This window comes from Solanum lycopersicum, chromosome 4 (assembly GCF_036512215.1).
Source record: "Solanum lycopersicum chromosome 4, SLM_r2.1".
NCBI lineage: Eukaryota > Viridiplantae > Streptophyta > Magnoliopsida > Solanales > Solanaceae > Solanum > Solanum lycopersicum.
The window spans coordinates 5,359,650-5,367,879 of record NC_090803.1 but is presented as its reverse complement, the minus strand read 5'-3'; positions in this window follow the sequence as shown (position 1 = coordinate 5,367,879).

Below are 8,230 nucleotides of genomic sequence, written 5' to 3'. Positions count from 1 at the left end.
GCAAGATAAAATCAGTGCTTGGATATGTAATTTTACGATGATTTTATTTTATGATTTCATATTACAATATAACAGAAATAACTTTTAGCGGCATTAAATATTGACATTATTAAAAAGTGCTAAAGTCTTTATCAGCATTATTTAAGTGTCATTAGAACTAATGTCGCTAAAGGCTTTAGGAACATATACAAAGAGTGACAATTGCCGCTAAAAATACATATTTAGCGGTAATTAATAATTAATTACCGCTAATGATCATTTTTGTTGTAGTGTCATGAGATGTGATTTCTTATTCTCCTAAAACCATGATATGAAATCATATGGGAATACTATATCATGATTTGAGATATTTTAATGCAAAAATTGATCTACAAGTTTATATTTTGTTAAAACAACCCCACATTTATATCTATTAACCATTTATTTCACATGTAAATAAAATTTGTAATCACATCATTACTTTTTAAATTTTATTATTCTCACCCGACACAAAATTTAGTATTATTTTCAATCAACATGTAGTCGCTTTAACTCAAACTTCATGATTGTTGAGTAATAAATCTTGAAGAGCCGATGAAAGGTAATACTCAAATATATTGATGAGAAGTGAAAGTTAGGTTGAAAGTTAGATTGAAACAATTACTTAAGTGGAGAACAAATAGCTTTGTAATAATTTATTATACAGTTCTATAATTTTTTGTCTATTTGATAAAATTGAATTAATTAATTGAGACTATTTTAATAGTTTTAGAACTTGTGAGATTTTATGTATTCAAAATTTCATATCGCATGTCTAAACAAAATTTCAATTTCATCTCATGATTTTATATCATCATACCATAACATAATTTTATATCATAAAAACATATCACATGGTCAAACGGAGTATGATTTTTATTCAAATATTACATAAATATGAAATATTTCGTGCCTATGTTACTCTAATGAAACACATCTAATATTAGAATAACTTATAATCTATATATGAATATAAAACAAAGCATTTATCCCTTTTGACTAAACCGTACATGGTACAAATTAAATTTTGACTGTTAAATATGAACACTAGATTTAGACGGTGATTTTTCTCAACATTTTTCTTACAACGCAATTGACTTTGATTTTATTAAATAAATGCAATGACCACATTATGGTAAAATTAAATGAGCATTACGTTCGACCATTTTTTTTATTTGCACGATTGCATTTTTATAGAATTAAATAATATTATTTAGTAGCGTATGGTGCGTGTGGTGAGTAATCGTCTTATTTAGTTAACAATAAGACGTCGTGATATGTATGAGTCAAGACTTTACTTAATGGTCCAAAAAAATAATTTGATTTACTTTTACTGTAAATTAATTTTCTCTTAGAAATTTCTGTTGATACCTATTTTTTATCATTGACCAAATTTTTTTATAAAAAGTTTATCCATCCAATAAACGTCAGATATTCGAAACCTTATTGATATACATTATAATTTCAAAGTCTACAGATGTTAAGATTTTAAATACACAAATTTAGTAAAATCTGAAGTGATCAATTTAATATGTTGCACAAATTGAAATAAACTATAGGTTAAAATGTGCTAAATAATAAGTCATGTACTTTCTTAATGTAATTAATGTGAAAATGTGAACGTTTGAGTATTTTACAGGCTACTTATATTGGAATATTTTTCTTTCACACTCTCTTTTTTGAAAATATTTTTCATTTATTAGTAATAAAATACTTATATTGAATTTTTTTTTCTCCTTAAGCTCCTAATATTCAACTTATGTCAACCTACTTACATTTCTTCAATAATTTATTTTTTATTAATTTATTTTATTTTTGGTTTAAATGTGGACCAAGTCCACAATATTATTATAAACATAAAAAATATGTTTTTTTACTAAAGGTTTTTTCGAATGCCTACCTAATTTTTTATGATTGCCCGTACTTAAGCTAGAAGACTACTTTTTCAATTACTAGACTCGATTAAAGTCGTAAAGTCTCAATAAATAAATAAAAAATATAAAAAGTTTTATTGATTGTGTACAAATTTTTGTGAAAAAAGGATCATTACTATTAAAAATAATGTCATACAATGGATGGGGTTATTTATTTCTTAATTAAAAGTCTTAATTTTGAGTTCTGTTTTTTAAAAAAAGAATTTTTCATAAAAAGTATTATCGTTTATGAAATTACTGGCGTGAATCTAAATTAATCGAGATATAATATTAATATTTGATCAGAATGAAGCTTACTTGGTACAAATTTAAATTAATTGAAATCTAGAATTAGTATTGACATTGAATGAGAAACCAAAATAAATAAAGATGGATCATTACTTAATTTTTTTTTTTTTTATGATATACTCTTTATTCTTATTTCACTTTCAGTAAAGCATATTTTCAACAAAAAAAGGAAAAAGTTAAAATATTTTATCATTAAGTTGAAAAGCATTTTGTCTAATCGTTAAGATCTTATTAAGTTAACCTAGTTTGATTTTGATTGGAAGGATAATGTTTATTTCCTTCGTTCCAATTTATACAACACAGTTAAAAGTTTTAAATTTTTTGAAACAAAATTTATATATTTAAAAAAAATAACGTATAAATTATTATTAATTATAATAACTGATTTATATATATATACATATTGAGACAAGGGAATAGTTTTGATTGTGATATAAAAGATATCTATTTAGTGTCTTTTTCTTATTATGTTAACTTTTAAAAGGGAGAAACGTAATTTAAACATTAATAAATTCATCTATTATTCGAAGTTTAAAGACGAAGATCGATTGATTCAATCGGGGTGAGACGTTGGTTTGAAGAATTACGGAGCCTAGACTTATTCAGAGAGATCAAAACTAGCGTCTTAAAATAAGATATTTCAATTTTATGATACAATATCTTATTTACTCGACTGTTAATAGTTTGAATAACTTTAAAGATATAATAATATGTTTAACGAATACGAGTTATAAGTCGGCATTCAAATGGGATATATAGATGTGGCTACCACATTTAGCATTTGCAACTTATACTAGATTGTGTATTTGTTAAGAAATTTATTAAGTATTTATATATTTTAAATTTATATAAATATATTCTTGAATCCTTCTAATTAAGATTATTACATCATTGTGACACAAAAATTCCTTGAATATGACGTTAGTATGTACTTTATTAACCCCACAGACACAAAATAAAAGAATCCTTAATAACTTTATTGGTGATAAAAAGGTACTATTATGACACATTAGCACATGAAATTTATTTATTAACAATATTTGTGCTTGAATTGGATAACTTTAATAATTAAAAGAATTAGATTCTAATCAAATAGATAAGATTATCATGATAAAATAATATTCGTGCTTCAATTAGTATGTTTATTGGGTATGATTATGTTATCTTTGAAGTTTGATAATTCCTTCGATGTTAGCAATCGAGTTATATGGGAAGATATTCCAAGTATTATTTGTAATATTAATTTGATTGATAGTTATTATTTTTTTGTTGAAAAATGTTAAAAAATTAATTTTCATAAATTGATTAAATTAGTTGAAAAGGAGTAGCTTTTCATGATTTCAATGAAAATTATTTTTTTAATATGTATTTTTTTTTACGATAACGTAGATCCGCGATCGCTATTTTTTTGGATGCGCACAGGGTAAAATTTTGCTCCTATGCAATAGCTCGCAAATCACATAAGGGAAATAATCTGCATTACGCAAACCCGGTGCGACGAGGTCGATTGAAAAGGCACCTTGTTTTCGATGGCAAGGAGTTTCAAGCTTGAGACCAAGCCCAAATCACTAAAGTTGTAAAATAAGTACTTAATATTATTGAAATCAATATGTCAATAAATATAAAAGGTAGGAAAAACGACCTCATTAGACAAAATACATTCTATCATATATTTTAATTTTATATTTTGTTTCAAATAATTATGTGTTTTAGCATTAATTAAGAGTATCTATTCATATATTGACGAAGATACACCTAGATACATGTTTGATATCAGATATACTAAAATAAGGAGAGAGGCGAAAGAGATAGGAGGGAGATAGTCATGTATCACAGAACTGCGAATTACATTAGATATATGTATATATATATATATTCGATATCCAGATTTCATAAGAAGTAGAAAGCGAGATGGTAGAGAAGCTATCTAGATTTGTCTATGTATCCCTACAGATACATGTGAATTCACTTAAATATACTGTATCTAGAATAAATTATACCTAATTTTAACCACATGAATCATGAAATACATTTATCCAGACGAATCCAAATTTGATAATTAAGACTCGTAATATTTCAAACTAGAGTATATCTAATTAGTTAGTTCCTAAACTAGTGGGGGGTTTGCAAGTTTCCCTAAAAATTAAATCAAAAATGCTTTTTTTGGGGGGTCGGGTGGGGTGGGGTGAGGGGCACATATATCAGATACATTATAATTTTATTTGTATATAATGTATCTGATACAATTATTGATTACTTCAAACTAATTTATAGTTATGTATCTAAAACATAAGTCATGTATCGGGGGAAGGATCAACGTATCCGTAAGTTCTTAGAAATCCAAAATTATTATAATTTGAAAAACTTTTAAAATTATATAAAATTGACGTCCAAATTATTGAGGTTTTTATACTTTTTTCTTCTTTTTTTTAAAATTGGGGCGGCAGCAGAATCCTAAAGGGCTTGTCGGCCCACGCGTATACCTTATTGGTCTGTTTTAGTGGATTTTGGGGCCCAATTGACCTTTTTCTGCTTTCCTTATCAAGCTTCATGGCTGAAAATTTTAAAAAAATAAAATAAAAAAATATTTCTTCATTACTCCCTCCGTTTTGTAGATCGCAATTGACATATGTCGTAAAATTTAATTAGAAGTATATTTTCTAAGCTCATTTTATTAATGATATTTTAAAATTTTAAAATATCGCATTAATCTTTTGGTTCCGGACTCCATCTTTCTTATCAACTTTACATATTAACCAATATTCATCACATGACTCAAAATTTAGAATAGAAAATGACATTTTCATTTGGTTAGGGTTTGTTGACTCCTTGGATTGATTGACATAGGCAAGCTACTGAGGGATTTTAAACAATATGTCAGTCTTGACTGAATCGGTTGAGTAAGTGATTTTTTACAAGGAAGACTTGATATCGATTTTCCTTATTAGAAGCCTTTTCAATCAAAGCTTATCGTATCAAACTTGTTTAGAACGATTTATATTTCATATAAGATAAAATCGATTTACTTAGTACGCATCCTAATAGGAATCTGACTCGAAACTTAATAGTGCATATACTGCAATTAGAATCACAACACCACACAATAATTGAACTAAAACTTTTAGTAAGAAAATTTGAAATATAAAGTAAGAAATACATTAAAAAGTTATTGGAGATTTAACTTTACTATATAAACATTAATTAGCAATAACTTTGATCTAATATAATATAATTTTTTAACATAAAAAAATTTGGATGAACTTTGTGATATCTAAATTGATTTCTCACCTTGTAATTTTCTCTCAATTTCCTCTTTACCTCCTTTAACTATATACAATAAAATTAAAAGAAAAAAAAAAGAATGATGTAAGGCTAACATAATTTCAAGCAAGAGGAATAGTGTGTGGGGTTTTATTCTTCACCTCTATTGACACTTGGCATGACACATTAGCTTTTTATTTTTCCTTCATTCGTTTCACAAAGAATGACATGGTTCGATTTGGCATGGAGTTTAAAAATATAAAGAAGACTTTTAAATTTTACGGTTCTAAATTAAAGTTAGGTCAAATATATATAATAGCAGTTTGATCTTGTGAACTTAAACATGCTACGTGAAAAACTGTAAAAATGTTACCCAAACAAAAGTCATTTTTTTAAAACAGATTAAAAAAAAATGAGGTCATTCTTTTTTAAACGGAGAAAATAATCACTAACAAGGTACGATACTTAATTTCTAAATTTAATTGAGACTTAATTTTATTGTAGTTTTTGAGGGACCAAAAAGAGAGTGGTACATTTCACTAGTCATGACTCATGAGTAATATATTATTATAAGTTTTTTATTATTTTATTATTTTCTTGATTTCAACTATCATATAATATAATATGGTAGTTATTGTTTCTTTCTTTATTATTTTTAGTATGAATTATGTTATGATTTATGAGTGGGTGATCTATCAAAAATAACTTTTTTTTTAAAGATATATAGGAATAAAATGCATAATAATCATAATTTATTTTATTTTTTCAAACACAACAGCCAATAAAAGATTGACATTCTCAAGAACCATTACCCCAATTAGAACCCCACAAAGATAGATCTATGTATAGTGTACAAGATATAGAGTTTATAGCTCTTTATCACTTTCCAATTTTTAAATTCCACCAAATTTGATGTCCATTTGTGTGAGAACAATTTTTTCAACACATCACCAAATATGATATAAACATTTCACAAGAATCATTATTTATTGGACCATCTGATGGTGAATCTACAATTTAGACGTTAAACTTATTTTTCAAATATATGTACATTAAATTCGATTAAAATATATTATTCTTTTATTAAATTAATTAACTCAACATTACCCTCAAAAATACAAACACGAAACCAAGACTTAGGATGAGAATATTCCATTTAATATGTGTATTATATAAGACGTCATTATTATATGTGACCTCATAAATTGTATTGATTTATTCTAAATATTTCATTTTAATTGAAATTTGGTATGAATTATTCTTTTTCCCTTTTTTTTTTCTAGTGGAGGAGTAATGGGGGTTTGAAGAACTACTCATTCCATAGTATATTATCCATTTAATATTATATGTACAAAACCTTATCCTTAGGTAGCATATTATGTGTTTCTACATTCTTCTTGTTTTGTTGTCAAAGTGTACTAATACCATTAGAATTAAAAGTACTCATTGGAAAAGAAAAATCTCTCTCTATATAAACGTATATATAATTCTGGTGTTCAGATCAATTTTGATACACATCGATTAAGTCTATGAAGTATCTGTCTGACTAACATAAATACATATACCTATTTTTTAAGATTTAAGTGAATGAATAGAAATCAACCTAATTAAGACACATGTGTACTCCATTCCTTTTTCATTATTATAAGCTTTAATATGTGGTCACCATTTTCTTGATTGGTTGAGTGGTTACTTGTTTCAATCATTTTTTAACACCTTGCTTTAAGAATTTGGTGAACATTTTTGGAGTTTGTTAGGATTGCTACATTAGTTGAAGCTTTTTGGATTTGTTAGGATGTTGACTTAAGTGGGCAAATATTCTCCAATTGCAAAGAGTTTCATTCACTAAGTCTTAGAAATTATATTACTTTATCCATAAATAATTACAATAACATAAAACTAATATGGTGCACTTAGGATTTATCTCATTGGATGCCACTTTGAAATAACATGTCACAAAAAAAAAGAAACATAGGCTTTTCAACATCATCTTTTTCAAGATTTAAGCATGTTCAATTCAATAAAGTTCTACTGAAAATAATTTGCCTCCCATTATTACTCATGATTTATCAAGTTATATATATACATGATAAACAAGAAGAACTTGTTGTTCTTTTGTTAATTTTGTGGTTAGTGATGATTGGAGGTGGGGTGGATATAGTGACGGAGCCAGAAATTTCGTTACGAGTGTATTAACATGGGTCGTGGTGTATTGGTGGAAGTGTTTCACCCTTTATTAGAGGTCTTGGGTGCGAGCCGTAGGTATGGAGAAAATCTTGTTGGAGCGACACTCCTGAATAGGCCCTGTAGAGCGCGATTTGAATTTAGTCAGAGCTCCAATATGAACTTCGAACACCGAATAAGAAACCAAAAAATGTATATAGTATAATTTTTTGACGAAGAATGTCTGCTGACCACCCTGACTTCCTGGTGGGGTGGGGGACAAATGTATAATTAAAGACACATGTGTGACATATGCATGTCGCCACATTTTTGTTGCATAAATTAAAGTTTTAATTTGATTTCTGTGAAGTTATGCTAAGGTATAAAATATTAATTTCAAGAAAAAGACCCACTTATAACTTCTGCTACAATTATGTACATTGTCATTAATTAATTCAATAAGGGAGGCATTTGGTAGCAGATTAGGGGTTGAGTTACACACGTACTAAATTTTATAAAAATAATATCACGTTTGATGATTGAAAAGAGGTAATTTAAGAACTGTT